This window comes from Felis catus, chromosome F1, assembly GCF_018350175.1.
Source record: "Felis catus isolate Fca126 chromosome F1, F.catus_Fca126_mat1.0, whole genome shotgun sequence".
Lineage (NCBI taxonomy): Eukaryota > Metazoa > Chordata > Mammalia > Carnivora > Felidae > Felis > Felis catus.
Window position 1 is genome coordinate 66,128,075 of NC_058384.1, and position 14,487 is coordinate 66,142,561.

The 14,487-nt window shown below is 60.1% G+C and overlaps 1 protein-coding gene and 1 long non-coding RNA gene across 6 annotated transcripts in view; one reads left to right on the plus strand and one right to left on the minus strand.

Moving 5' to 3' along the window:
* Nucleotides 1-14,487, minus strand: part of KIRREL1 (kirre like nephrin family adhesion molecule 1) — a 99,254-nt gene that overhangs the window by 51,690 nt on the left and 33,077 nt on the right. The window lies entirely within an intron of this gene.
* Nucleotides 9,545-11,583, plus strand: LOC109495820. The gene is made up of 2 exons (XR_002151528.3): nt 9,545-9,944; nt 11,169-11,583. It is a non-coding gene; the product is annotated as an uncharacterized LOC109495820 (long non-coding RNA).

Genomic DNA, 14,487 nt, shown 5'->3' on the forward strand with positions numbered 1-14,487 from the left:
CGTAAACATCTGCCGAGTTCACCACCACGTGGACTGAGGCACAAGCCTCGGCTCACACGTGGCCTCTGCACAGGCCTCTGTCCTCCGGGTCCGTCGCCCGCCCCGGGGAAGAGAGGGCGGGCCTCCCGCCCCCGCCAGCCAGGCAGATGGGGGGGCCGGTAGAAGAGAGCCTCCCGGGAAGGTCTGTGGGCACAGAGCCAGGCCACGACTCCACCAGAGTTTCTGAGCGGCTGGCAGGCCGGTCCTGCCCGGCGTCTAGCTGACACAAGAACCCGGACGGTTTCCAGCTGAGGCAACGGGGGTGAGGGGCAGCCGGCTCAGCCGTGGGCCCTGCCGGGGGGAATCTGTGCTGGACTCCGGGGACAGATGTGGGGAGGACGGGAGACAGGCCCCCACTCTGGAGACCGTGTTTCTGGAACGCTCGGGATGACAAGCCAAAGCTACCTGGGAAACCAAAGTGGGGCCTCAGGAGCCCAGGTTCAGTAGAGGAGTCCTGTGAGCTTACAGAGTGCTTCCTGGAGGAGGGGGCTGCAGACAGAGTTTGGAGCGAGAGAAAGGGCTTGAGAGCTAACCATTTAACATAGCGCTCGCTCATTAAACACCGGAGCATACTGGGCACGCTGCTAACCTCTTGCGGACACCGGTTCATTTAACGCCCACAACTCCAGGGAAGGAGATATGAGGGAGTCCTTCGTAAACGGAGGAGCGGAGCTCAGATGTGGCGTAACTTGGCTAAGGTCCTGTAACACGGGGACTCGAGCCCAGGTGTTGAAGACCCCATGTCGGAACTTGCTGCTGCCACGGTATCAGCGGGTCCCCAGACATCAGCGGGTATCATGGCACCAGTGGCCCCCGGGATGCCATGGCATCTTCTGGGACTTCCGTCGTGGGAAAGCCAGCTCCCACAGCAGAGCTGCGACTGTGTGTAGCCGAGGCCCCCTCGGAGTCCAGAGCCCGTGGAGGCTCACTGCAGACCGGCCACAGCTTCTCAGAGGCACCTGCCGACGCTGCCAGCCTTCAGAGCCCTCCCCGCGGCCTCCCTGCTCCGGGCTCACAGCTCTGCCCCTATAGCCCTCCAGCCACCCGGCTCCCTCGCTTCAAGCTTCGACCGGAAGACGTGAGAGCCACCACCCTCCCTTGACGTGGGGGGCATCCGCCCCAGTGGCTGAGCCAGGCCGCACCGGCCCCGGCCCGTCATCCAGGCTGTGGCTCGTCTGGGAGAGTCTGCACCACTGCCACTCCCGAAACACACTCGTTCTCGCCCCTGGGGGGCCTGCCCACGTGTGGACGGGCCCAGGAGCCTTTCCAACTGTTCTTGTTCTCTGTGCCCCTTGCTTGGGCTGAGGTGTCCCCCATACTCCAGACGGAATCCCCAACCCGAGTACCTCAGAGCGTGACCCATCGAGGGCCTTTAAAGAGGTGATTAAGGTCTATGAGGCCATGAGGGAGGGCGCTAGCCCAATCTGACGGGTGTCGCGTGGGAAGAGGAGGTGTTGGGGTGGGCCCACAGAAGACAGACGACGTGGGTTCACGGGGAGGAGGCAGCTGTCTGCCTGCGGCACAGACACCAGGTCCGCTGGCACCTTGATCTTGGACTTGCAGCTTCCAGAACCGTGAGCAGATGAATTTGCATCCCAAGCTGCCCAATCTGTGGGGCTTTGGTGTTTTGGTTGGTTTTTTAAATTTGTTTTTACTGTTTATTTATTTTTAAGGGAGAGAGACAGAAAGAGACAGAGTACCAGCAGGGGAGGGGCAGAGAGACAAGGAGACACAGAATCCCAAGCGGGCTCCAGGCTCCGAGCTGTCAGCACAGAGCCCCACGCGGGGCTCGAACCCATGGACCGTGAGATCATAACCTGAGCCGAAGTCGGATGCTGAACCCACGCAGCCACCCCTGTGCCTCCCCGTGAGCGCAGCTTTGTGACGACGGCCCTAGCGACTAACAATGCCCGTCACCAGGGGTCCAGGTGTGAATTCAGGTTACCCAGTGGAGTGCCCCGCTGCCTGGGCACGAAGCGCATGACATCCCGAGCCCCCTCGGCAGCCTCGCGGCTGCCCAGGATGCCACCGGCTGATGTGCACGCCCGCGCTCTGTGTTCACCCCTGTGCCCGTCCCAATAAGTTAGGCAGAAAGTAAGTCCGGAACAGTGATTCATAAACGAATGGATTGGTAAATGTTCTGAGTCCCCCTCTTCCGGCTCTGTGCTCCAGGGGGCGCCGTCTACACTGTCACCACGGACACCCCCACTTTCAAAGTCCCCAGAGCCTCCCTCCCGGGAGGAAAACGAGCAACCCGGAGCACTTCCGGCGATCCCGGAGCAGTTCCGGCGATCCTGGAGCACTCCCGGCAATCCAGGAGCACTCCCGGTGATCCCGGAGCACTCCCAGCGATCCAGGAGCCCCGACTCTGGTGCTTCCCTTAGGGAAGCGTCCGTCCGCACCGGGGTGTCTGCGGTGGCGGGGCTGGGCGGACGGTAGCCTCTGGGCGCAGAGACCCACCTGTGCGGCCCCAGACCCCTGGCTCCGCGGGGCTCTGTGGGATCCACACCTACGGTTTGGGTGGCAGCAAGTCTCTTCCGGGGACATCCCCCACCCCCGCCCCAATCACAGGCCCGGCTGGAATGCAGACGGTGCTCCATCACCCGCAAGGCCCAGTTACCACCGATGGCCCCGCGGTCGCTGCGGAGCGGGAACGGGCCTCCCTCCCTCCCTCCCTCCTCAGCGCGGTTCCCTGAGGCCAGAGAGACAAGGACTGAGGAACACAGCAGGGCTCAGACGGGTCGGTTTGATCCCACCTCGACCATCACCTCCCTGGGCCTTCGCACCTCTTCCAGAAAAGAGAATTCGTCATTTTATTTAACAAGGCTCCAGGAGAATTAAATTAAGTGGGTCAACAGTAAGTAGGATACCTAGCAGAGTGTCTAGTGTGGGGTAGGACCCACTACATACTCATTCTGTCCCTTGGTTTCCGTCCGTGCTCCGTATCTGCCCTCCCAGCGTGAAGGCCGGGGTCTCCTGCGTCCCTCCTGGGACCACCACCCCCGCCCCCCACCTCTGGTGCATGGAGGTCGCCAGACACCGGGCAGGATCCCGAATCCTGGCCTCGGGCCTTCACCACGGGCAGGTGCGTGCCACCATCAGGCATCTGGACCTCCCTTCTCCGTGACACTCGCTGCCCGGGGCCCAGTCCCCAGGGGGCCGCTCTGAACAGGCTTCCTCCCAAAAGACAAAAGAAACTGACGGATGGTCAGTAACTGATCCCTGCCAAGAGGCCGGGAGGGCACCTGGAGAGCTCCGAGCCAGGAGGCCGGGCCCGTGGCTCCTACCAGATCCCGCTGCAACTCCCCGATCCAAAACAGGATCCCCACCCAAAGAGCTAGAAGAAAAGGATGTAAGGAGGACAGACAAGACAATGGCGCAGGTGCACACACACCCTCCCTCACACAGAGTTCAGATACATGCTGGTCGGGTAGCAGACACCGAGCAGAGGCGATCTAAACGCTCCTGTCCCCAGCGTTCCTCAATTTCCTTCACCCATACCCGGTGGGATAAGAAACCAAGGAGTGATGTGCAGTTAAGCGGCTGGGCGGCCCCCCATGACCTGAGAATATGTTCACACCGCACTGTGGATCCTCCACAAGGACCTCCTTCCCTCGCCCCCGACTGCCTTGGTAAGGGACTAACAGAACTGGCGAGGAGTAATCACCCCTGACATCTGACAAACAGCTTCATGATTCAGAAATCATCGTCCTCTTGCTTTTAATTTCTGAACCATAAAACTCAGCGCTAGGAGGCCGAATGTCGGAGGGGTTCGGCGAGCTCCCCAAGCTCCTACAGCTGGTGAGAGCACACTGTGAGTCTGATCGCACCCGGCCTGGCTTCTAATACATGCAGGTCACAAGGGAGGGACACAACCTCACGTGCCTGTGGCTTACCTGCATGTGCATACACACCACAGAGTAAAACGTCCAGGTGACCAGGTAACAGAGACTGGACAATTACCTTCTGTTTGGGATGCACTCAGGATCCTATCGGAGCTTGGGTTTCAGGGATATAGAGGTCAAGCCTGAACGGGATCATTCAGGAGCCTATCAGAGCTTGGGTTTCAGTGACACGAAGAAGGTCAAGAACTTGGGTACGAACCCGGATGGAAACTGTCAGAGAGGAGACTGTGGGCGACTGAGGCATCCAGAATCAAAGAGGAGAAGGAGGGAGAAGAACCTCATGTTGGCTCCACGGGCCCCAGTGACCACGTGTCGGGAGCCAGACAAGAGTCTGTGGCTGCGTCCCGCAGTGACAGGCTTCCAGACGAGGCTCAAACATCTGTGCAGTTGGGTAGCGACGGGGACCAACACAGCGGGGACGTCTCCTGCACAGGGTGCCACAGGTGCCGGGCGGGGGCCCTCTCAGAAGGGGGCACGGACGTCCTGCCCTAGGTTGGGGATGTTTCGTCAAGAGAGGGGTGCCCAGCGAAGGGGTGCTTTGTAGACAGGGGGGAGTCTCGCTCCAGGGTAGACTATCTGATGCTAGAGAAAGGGACAGCCACAGCTCGGCTCCTCTCAGACCGGCCGGAGGTGGGGGGGCTTTGAGCAGACCTCTGGTCCCACTCTCCATCCCCCTCCTCAGGGAAGTCTTGCGCCTTCAATGCCCTCCGACCCAACCAACCCCAGAGACCACGGGAGGGGGCTCCACGTCCCTAGCAGCCTGTCGCATCGGGTCTGATGCACCCTCACCCTCACGGGAGCACGCACCCTGGGCCGGGCCGTGGGGCGCTGGGGAGTCGGGCCTGCCCTCGGGGCGCCCGGCAGACCCGCCCCAGCGTCCACCCACCCTCTGCACCCCTCCGGGCCGTGTGAGCGCGTCCGCTGAGGTCTGCCCAGCTCGCCGTCCCAGCCAAGTGCTTCACAGTCTGTGCCCATTTTGTCCTCGTTGCTCGTCGTCAACAGACTCCGGGCCTCGCTAGCCAACCCCCTGGAGGGGGACCCTGCCCCCCAGTTCTCCCCACACTGCCCACAGAGGGCGATCAATACCAGGGACTCACTGCCAGGCCACAAAGTGCTTCCGGGTGTCGCCCAGCCATCCGGACGCAACAGGTATTTATTGAGTACCTACTGCATACCCACGGAACGTGTAAGCAAGATATACCCGGTCTTCTGACCAGAAGACAAACGGTTGGCTCTAAACGATCGAGGCCTCGCCCGCAGTGAGAGGTGGCGAGGGACGGCCCAGGGAGGGTTGGAACTGAAGTCACCTGACTGGGGTGGCCTCTCCATCCCCACCCCGACGACCCAGCCCTAGGCCCAGACACCAGGGAAGCAGCAAACAACACGATCCTAATGGCGTGTGTGCACGTGCGTGTGCGTGGTGCAGAAAGGGACAAAGAGAAAGCGGTGAGAAGACAGAGCTGCAGAAGGACAAAGGTGTCTGCCGACACAGAAGCGGTGCGGAACTCAAGAGAACCTTCCTCCCTGTTATTCCGTATTAGGGTAGACATCCTACCGCCTGCCTCCCATTACCGCCTTCATTCCCTTCTCGTTCGGGGGACCCGAAGCACAGAGCGGGCTTGTTGATTGGTCTGGGTTTAATTCATCTGTGTAATATCCCTGTTCTGAACGATGTCTAATTAACACTTTTGTTGGGGGGAATAAAACCTCCCGTGATCATTAATGAACGGGGGAGGGGAGGGGACGCTTGCCCAGGCAGCAGCGTGGGTCCCACCAGGCGGCTTGGGGACTCTATCTTCCGGTCCTCTTAATGAGACGCGTCTCCACGATGGGATCGCCGCTCACCCTGGCCCAGGCCAAGCAGATGGCACTGAGGTCTGGTGACAGGATGCGTGACGCTGTGTGAGTCGTGCTCACACCCAGTACGGGGGCCTTGATTCTGGGTGCAGGATTGGAGAGGGGCGGGTGGCTGGATGGCCTCCACCCGGCAGGAGAGGCTTCGGCCCAGGCCCGGGGGCGGGGAAATTCCAAGTATGAAGCTACCTTCTGCGTTTCTCACTCCCTCCAGGCCTTGTGGGGGGTAATGCATCTTAGATTTGTTTATGCTTTCAGAGGCTGCAAAATGACTTAATGGGTTTTTTTAATGTTTATTATTTATCTTTGGGGGGGGAGGGGCAGAGAGAGAGAGGAAGGGAGAGGGAGACACAGACTCCAAAGCAGGCTCCAGGCTCCGAGCTGTCAGCGCAGAGCCCGACGCGGGGCTCGAACCCACGATCCGTGAGATCATGACCTGAGCCGAAGTCGGACGCTTACCCAACTACGTCACCCAGGCGCCCCCAAAATGACTTAATATTAATTGACAACTCTTTGGGGAGAGAAAACTCGAACCCCAAGGACGTGTCCAAGGTCACGAAGCTGAGATACACTGTGGCGGGGAGCAGAGACGTGAAGTCTTCCGGCTCCAGAGCCCTGGGCTTCTCACGGAGCAGATGGTGTGCGGCCGTGGCTCTCCAGAGGGGCCCCACAGAGGACACAGAGGCCTGGGATGGATAGTTTGGGGATCCAGTTGTGGAGAAGCCACATGAAATCTTATGCGTGGGTCTGGATGGCATGGGGTGGGGGGGGGCAGGGGAATCAACGGCCTCCATAAGATTCTAGAGAGATTACAGCCCCCAAAGCACAGGACGCAGCAACGGGGTCCACTCTGACCACAGCCTGCAGCGGGAAGTGAGAGCCGGGCTTCCGGCTGGGTGACCTCAGCTAAGCCGTTCAGCCTCTCCGGCCTTCAGTGTCCGTTCCTGAAACACAGGGATGACCACCGAGCGATCCTGTGAGGCCCAAAACGTGGCTGGGAGACAGCCACGGGAGAGAGATTTCACCACGTACCCGTCTGCTTTTTTTAAAAATTTGGTACCACGTGCGTTCCATGCTAAAAATAAAAAATGTAAAAAAACTTCACAAAGACACATGACATCATCGGGTTACAGAGCGCTTTACACACAGCCTCACCTCGCTCTCTGCGCAGCCCTGCGAGCTACAGATAATTCTCCCAACTGCACACGACAGAACCGAGGCTCAGGCAAAGCGCAGATAAGTGGCCCGATGTCACGGATGTGACTAAATATTAGCAGGTCTAGGATGAAAACCCCTATCGCTCTGATTTTGAAGTTGCTGTTGGGTTTCTCTCTCTTTCTCTCTCTCTCTCTCTCTCTCCCTACATTACAGGTGCTCATTCCATCTCATAAGGGCTCAGCGTTAAGAGAGAAACTTGATGGGTGCTGGAGGACAGCGAATCTTACTGCCGGATGGTGACGTTTCCCCATCACCCCCTGAACACAGGACGCCCGTCACCACCGGCCTTACACCCAGCCCAGTGCACGCTGGCGGCCGGAAGGGGTACGCGCGCGCACACGCACGCACGGACGCATGCGCACACGGGCTCTGTGATAGCAAGATGAGCAAGAATCGGGGTGGCTGCCGAAAACGCACCCCGTGGCCTTCCGCCCCACCCCGAAAACGCGCTCACCCCCGCCTTGCACAGTCTTGTAAAGACTGTGCTGTCGGCCCGCGTTAGGGTGTTGTTTTCACTCTGCTGTCTACACGGCCCTGGACGGGCTCATCCACGTCTGCGCTTTGGCTGAGACCGCAGGCCCCGGAGGGCAGGGACTGGCCGCACGGACCTCGTACCCCGCACCCACGCCGAGCCAGACACAATCATGTGCTTAATAAAGGTTGCAGCAGATGACCACAGAGATACAACTCCATTATTCCAACTTAAAGAGAGGCGAGCCCTCCGGGCAGGGCAACTTTCAGCGGACGGCGCTGGGCAGCGGAACGGGCACAACCACCTGGACAAAGCGCGGATCCGCGTCCTCGGCCCTCCCCGGCGCCACCCGGCTCCAGAACAGAAGGGTCCCCTCTCGGAGCGATGGGGACGATAACAGCCCCCTCGCGGGGCGGGGGTGCAGTCAAGCGAACGGGCTGAGAAACGCTTAGTGAACAGAAAAGCACTATGAACCTGCCGCTCAGGAAAAAGGAAGAAGTAAAAAAATAGCCACCGAGCCAGCGCCTGGGATGTCCAAGCATCCGGCGCCTTATTACCAGGAATGCCTCCCGAGCTTTCCATCCACAGCGGCGGAAACGGTCTCCTTCACCTGATCCCCTGGGCCTGGCGGAGGGCCTGGCGCATCCCGGCGAGCGGGCCGGGCGCACCAGAGAGCCTTGCGAAAAGCTGGCTGCTTCGATGGAAAGTCGCTTTGCACCCACCTTTGGGAGCAGCTGGAGAGAAGGGAAGAAGCCCAGGTTCTCTCCCAATCCCGTTATGTCCCACTAAGCCCTCTAGCCATCCTGGATGGATCCCAGCACGCCTCACACGTTTCCCCACATTGGGGAGGGTCTGTTCCAGGCATAGACGAGGAGTGGGGGTCGGGGGGGAGGGGGCCCACCTGAGCAGCTACAAAGCTGCCAGGGTCAGTCCTGCCGGGGCGCTGAGCCTGCTTTTCGTGAGGTGAAGGTCCAAGGCTGGGTCCAAGGTGGGGTGAGAAGGCACCCCAGGACGGGGGCATGTCCCAAGCCTGAGCCACTAGTAAGTGAGCAGGTGTTGGGTGGGGACCTGGAGGGAGTTGGGGGGACAGGATGGAGGAGCAGAGGAGTGAGAAGCAGTACCGGTGCCAGGAAGTAGGACTGGCACAGGGGTGCGGTGGGGAGGTGGTGGGGGTGCGGTGGGGAGGTCACAGGGGTGCACTGGGGAGGTCATGGAGGTGCGGTGGAGGTCGTGGGGGGGTGGTGGGGAGGTCATGCGGGGTGCAGTGGGGGGTCGTGGGGGTGCACTGGGGAGGTCACAGGGGTGCAGTGCGCAGGTCACGGGGCTGTAACGGGGAGGTCGCAGTGCTGGCCCCTTTGACGTGGTCTCTGGATGATCATTCCTTCCCCGGGGCGCCCCCACTCTGTGTCTAAGACTGAACTGCTGTCACTTCTCCCGGACGCTCAGGCTTGCTGGGCACCTGGACAAAGGTGGTCGGTCTGCCCTCACTCGGAGCTTCCTGGCTGTGCTACTCCTTGGCAGGTTAGCACCCACTGCCTTGCTCTGGGATGATACGAACACACTGAGGACCTACTATGGGCCGAGTGCTCCCCATGGATCTAGTCCTCCCCGCGGCCCCATACTCGGTCACATCATCCCCATTTCAGAGAAAGGCCTTGGAGCGAGGTCATCGGCCGCACGGTCTCCAGGCCGGACACGTGACCCCAGCCCCAGACGCCCTGTCCTTTGGACGAGTCGCTTAACATCTTTGTGCCTCAGAGATCCCCTCTGTAAAATGGGGCGCCAAATACCTACCTCACCCCCGGAGCCACTGCGAAGGCCATTAACGAACCAGGCATAAATGCACGGTCATCACTTAGAAAGGTGTCGGCACACCACTAACTGAGGCTCGGAAACTCGCCCAGCACCCGATATGCTAACCAAGTGCTAACCAAGTAGGTCTGACTTTATTTATTTATTTATTTTTTTAATGTTTATTTATTTTTGAGACAGAGAGAGACACAGCATGAGCAGGGAAGGGGCAGAGAGAGAGGGAGACACAGAATCCGAAGCAGGCTCCAGGCTCTGAGCCGTCCGCACAGAGCCCGACGCGGGGCTCGAACTCACGGACCGCGAGATCATGACCGGAGCTGAGGTCAGTTGCGTAACCGACTGAGCCACCCAGGCGCCCTTAGTCTGACTTTAAAACTCACTCTCTGTCCATTTCTCCAGACTGTCCCCGTCTGCGACAAGTCGGGCTGGGTTAGAACGCGCTCGAGAGACACGGGTGCGCTCCCCCCCTCCCCGCTGTCGCCCCAGCCCCTAGAGGCGTTGGACCGCGTGAGCCCCGACAAGTCAGGCCAGGGCGAGCGTGTAGTAGACTCCGCTGATGCGTCACCCGCGTCAACCCGGCAGCACAGGAGGAGGAGGATGCTGGGCCTGCCCCGAATTTGCTTCCTGTGCCTTTGAGATTTGGAGTAGGTGACGCTGGGCGGGGGGCCGGTGGGGGGAAGGCCTGGGGAGAAGAAACCCCTGCCGGCAGCTCCTTCCTCTCCTCCCTCCTCCCCCCGTGCTTTTGGCTCCGCGGCTTCTCCAGGAGGCTGGCGGCTCCAGAGTGCCACGCGGGGGTAGGGGCGCCCCCGACACCTCCCGCACCACGGGGCTGCATGCCGCCCGTGCACGGGAGGCTGGCGGGTCCGCGTCTGCCATCGTCTGCCATCCTGCCAGGTCAGCACCCCTCCTGCCCTTCTCCCCCTCCCCGCTGAGCGGGGAGAGGGAGGTGGGGCCCCCGGGTCCCCGCTGTGTCCGCTCTCTCCTCCAGCAACACTGCCCCCCGTCTCCCCATCCCCTGCTTCCCTCACTCCCCCATTGCTTCTCTGGCCCCTCTGCACCTCCCTCCGCAATGTGCTGTCATCCTGTCCCCCCCCCCCCCCCCCCCGCCTTCCCTCCCTTGGCTCTCCCAGGCCTCTCCTTGTCTCCTGACCTCATTCTCGGGCCACCTGTCCTTCCTGCTCCTCCCAGCCCCCCCGTCCCTGGCCCCAGGACCCTACTTTCTCGCCTCTCCTTCTGTCTCCCCCTTTCTCCCCAGCCCCCATTTCTCTCTCCCCTCCTCCCACCTGTCCCGGCTGGTTCTGCGCCTCCCCCACCCCCACAACTGGTGCCTCCATCCAGGGAAAGGCTCTGTACTCTGAGGGCCTGTGCCTCCCTTCCTGGTGGGAGGAGGGCATGGGTAGCTTGGGGGAGGACGCTGGTGCGGCGCTCAGGACCACAGTGAGTCCCCACCACTGGGACGGGCCGTCTGCCAGCCACACCCGGGCCGCCCACGGCTGCGGAAATCTGAGGCAGGACCCTTTTCTGGTCCGGTTTCCTTAACTGAGGGCAAGCAGTTCCAACCTTTGAGGGCCTCTGCCGTGCCACTCTGTCCCAAAATTGCAGCTGGCAGCGAGTGGCCTCCAGCTCTGAGGTCAGGGAGGATCCTGCCTCAGAAACATCTGGTTCCCTCCAGCAGGTCCATTTGTGGTTCCCTCTATAAACCAGTATGCCTTCAGGTAGCACCATCTGCTAGCACTGGGCCCAGAGACCGCACGCTCTCCCCCACCGGCTTCCCCAGTTCCTACGCTGCTGTTCACAGCGTCTGTTCAAAACCCTTGGTCTCCACTTCCTCCCTCCCCCCGACTCACTCCTGCCTCTGTTTCTCCCAGGGGACACCGCACAGCACGATGCCTCTCCTAGCACAATAATTTAATGTTTCTTTCCCGTGCTTCGAACACTGCACTTCCTCCAGGAAGCCTTCCCGGATTGATTTTATCTTAAAGATGGAGAGAAATGATTTCAGTTTAGAGGACACAGAGCCAGAGCCGCTCAGCGCATTGCCTGGCCCAGATGGAATGTTACCGGCAACGCTGTTGTCCCCGGACTCCTCGTCCTGTGCCCGTTCCCTTGTCCCCGCTGCCTCCCCAGTCCAGTAGGGAGAACGGATGGTCCAGTGTGGTGGCCGGGGATTTCCGAAACTATGCCACTCCGTCTCGATCGCCAGATATCCTTCCCTGTACTCACTCTCCTCCCACGTCTGACACAGGCGTTGTTGGTCTCAAATAAAAAGTCGCTGAACTGTCAGGGCGCCTGGGTGGCTCAGTCGGCTGAGTGTCCGACTTCGGCTCAGGTCCTGATCTCACGGTCCGTGGGTTCGAGCCCCGTATCAGGCTCTGTGCTGACAGCTCGGAGCCTGAAGCTGCTTTGGATTCTGTCTCCCTCTCTCTCTCTCTCTGCCCCTCCCCCGCTTGCGCTCCGTCTCACTCTCTCAAAAATAAACATTAAAAAAAATTAATAAAAAAAAAAAGTCACTGAACTGTGTGCTCCTGGACGTAGGGAGCCCTACTGCGTTCCTGTTTCCCCAGCACCTAACAGCGCCTGGCACCCAGTAAGTGCTTGCCAAACTAAACCTAACCGAAAGGAGAACATTCTGTTGACCGGGTAATCCTGCCGAGCCCGCACCCTCGGTTAGAAGGTGACGGGGTCTTCTGTAGCCCAGGGTCAGAGCGGAACCCTACCCCCTGGGCCTGGGCCCGCCCCCACCAGGCACTGCCCCTGGGGGCACGGCTTGCAGTTCTTGCTCCTTCCAGACAGGGAGGGCCAGGCACAGCCTCCCAGGCTGCAGACTCACCGCCCTTGGCCATCTTCATGGCTACGGGCCAAGCCCGTGGAGAGGAGAGAGCAGAGGCTCCACGGGCTCCACGGAGGACTCTGGAAGGCACCCGTGGACCCTGACGCCACCTAGGGTGGTCGCTCCTGGGTCCTCCCGGCCCCTCCTGGACCAAATCCTAGGCTTCCTCCCGCACACACCCATGCCAGGTACATGCAGGTAGGAGTCCACAGGGGAGGCAGCAAGCTGGCCAAGGCCCGTGCCCTGTAGCAGGTGCATTTCCACTGTTCGAGCACCGGGGTCCCGATGGGGACAGGCCAGGGAGGAGCCCAGGGGAGCAGCGCTTGCCTGAACACTTTCACCTTCTCCCTTCGGATGCATCTGTTGTGAAATCTGTGCAGGAAGGCCTCGTGGCGGCGGGGGGGGGGGGGTGGTTAAGTCTCGGGCGGGGATTTGGGCGGCTGGCACAGGATCTGGGGCAAGTCCTGACTTCTGATTGTGGCGGGGGTGGGGCGGGCAGAGCCGCACCCCTACAGTAGAGCTCCCGGGGTGTGTGAAGGTGGCTCCCTAAGGAGTCCTCAGGCACTAGGTGCAAATTTAACAGGGAAACTGAGGTCAAGGAATGCTCTGGTCTTTAGCTCCTCCTGGGAGTTAGGAAACAGCTGTGTGCCACTGGGCAGGGCCCATCCCCTATCTGGTCCCTACTTCTCGCAATAGACCCTTCCAGAACTGATGCCCCAGAACACAGTGAGGGTTTAGCACGAGTGAGATGACTAAATGGAGCCAGTGCTGAGACGTCCTTCTCCCCAGATATTTTTTGCACGCCGCTCGTATGGTCTCATTCGGAGGACGATGGCCCCTTCGGCCTCCCTCCTGCTTTGTGTCCCCTCGCTTCCATATGCCCGGCAATCTGCAGGCAGCTCTTAAACTTCATTTCGTTGACCACTTCTCGAGAACCCCTAAGAGTGGCGCACCTCGAACCCAGGCGCACAGGGCTTCCCACGGCGCCCCTCCTCCTTCCCCACCGCACCCACCCACACACCGGGGTGCTTTTGTTTCCTCCCCTGGCAATCGACGCACGTCCCCTCCTCCTGAGCCCTGCTCCAAACTTACACCTTTAAGGAAACCTGGCCAAACCAGCATCATCTATCACCACACCCCGTATTATTTCCTGCCCCTTCCTAACGCCTCAGCTGCTTATGTATGTATCCTAGTAAGTACAGGCATAATTTACCCCTGAAACCCGAGGAGGGAACAGAAGGGACTGAGGAAAGCCCCCTTTCATAAAGTCCACGGCACCTGCCATGCCCACACAACCTCGAGGGGCCGGCTCTCGGTCCCCCAGGTAAGGGACCGTGGTGAAAAACATAATCCTTTTACACAGAAACACGCAAAGCTACAGCCAAAATGAACCTCTGCTTTCACCTAGCCCGACTTCCTCATTAGGGGAGACTGAGGCCCAGAGAGGTTAAGCAACTTGTCCCAAGCCACACGGCTCACTTAGCAGTCAGGAAGGAAACCAAGGTGAGGGTAAGGCCTCGTGCATCCTTTTCCCAGCTGATGGAATTAGCCAGACCCGGGAGTGATCTCAACGTTGTGGGGCCAGCCGAATTCTGTGTTATCGGGGCAGAATCCGCGTTAAAGTTCAGGAAGAGACCTGTCCTGGTCTCCCAGAAAAGAGATCTGGTAACAAAAGGGGACACGCAGGTCTCGGGAAGAACTGAAAAGATTTTATAATCCGGTCCCAAGAAAGTGCAACAGTCCTGGGGCAAATCCAGACACGACGCCTCTGACTGTGAGTTTTTGGGGGTTTTTGGACATGCCTCCTTGAGGCCAGCCCGCACTGGCCATTTTTAGGTTGGCGCTGAGGGGGGGGGGGACCCCTCCTCCCCCTCCCCCTCCCCCTCCCCCTTCCCAGGAAACCCCCCTGCCCTTCAAGGAGGCCCCATCACCCCCATCAACCAGTTATGATGAAAACACTCCCTCGGCAGCTCTCGGCACCGGCGAGGAAAGGCAGTGGGGCGGATGATGCACGAGTCATTTCTTTCGGCTTTAGAAAGCATGATAATGAATTTTTAGCAGCACCTAATTATGTTCTACCGGAGATAATATTAAAACCCTGTTTGCATTCTCCGAGCAGATATTAAGTGCCAGTGTGAGAAGCGGCTAGGTTAGCTGGCAGAGGAACGGGGCTCTGCACGAAGCCTTGGTCACCGGGACCCGCGCGGCGGACACACCCCACCGAGCTCCCCCGGATGGTCGCTCGGCAAGCACTGTGTGCGCCTCTGTGTGTGAGCGCGTGTCTGGGGGCGTGTGACTGTGCGTCTGCGGGAGAGAGAACGCGTGTGTGCGTGTGAGCACGCATGTCTGTGTGAGTG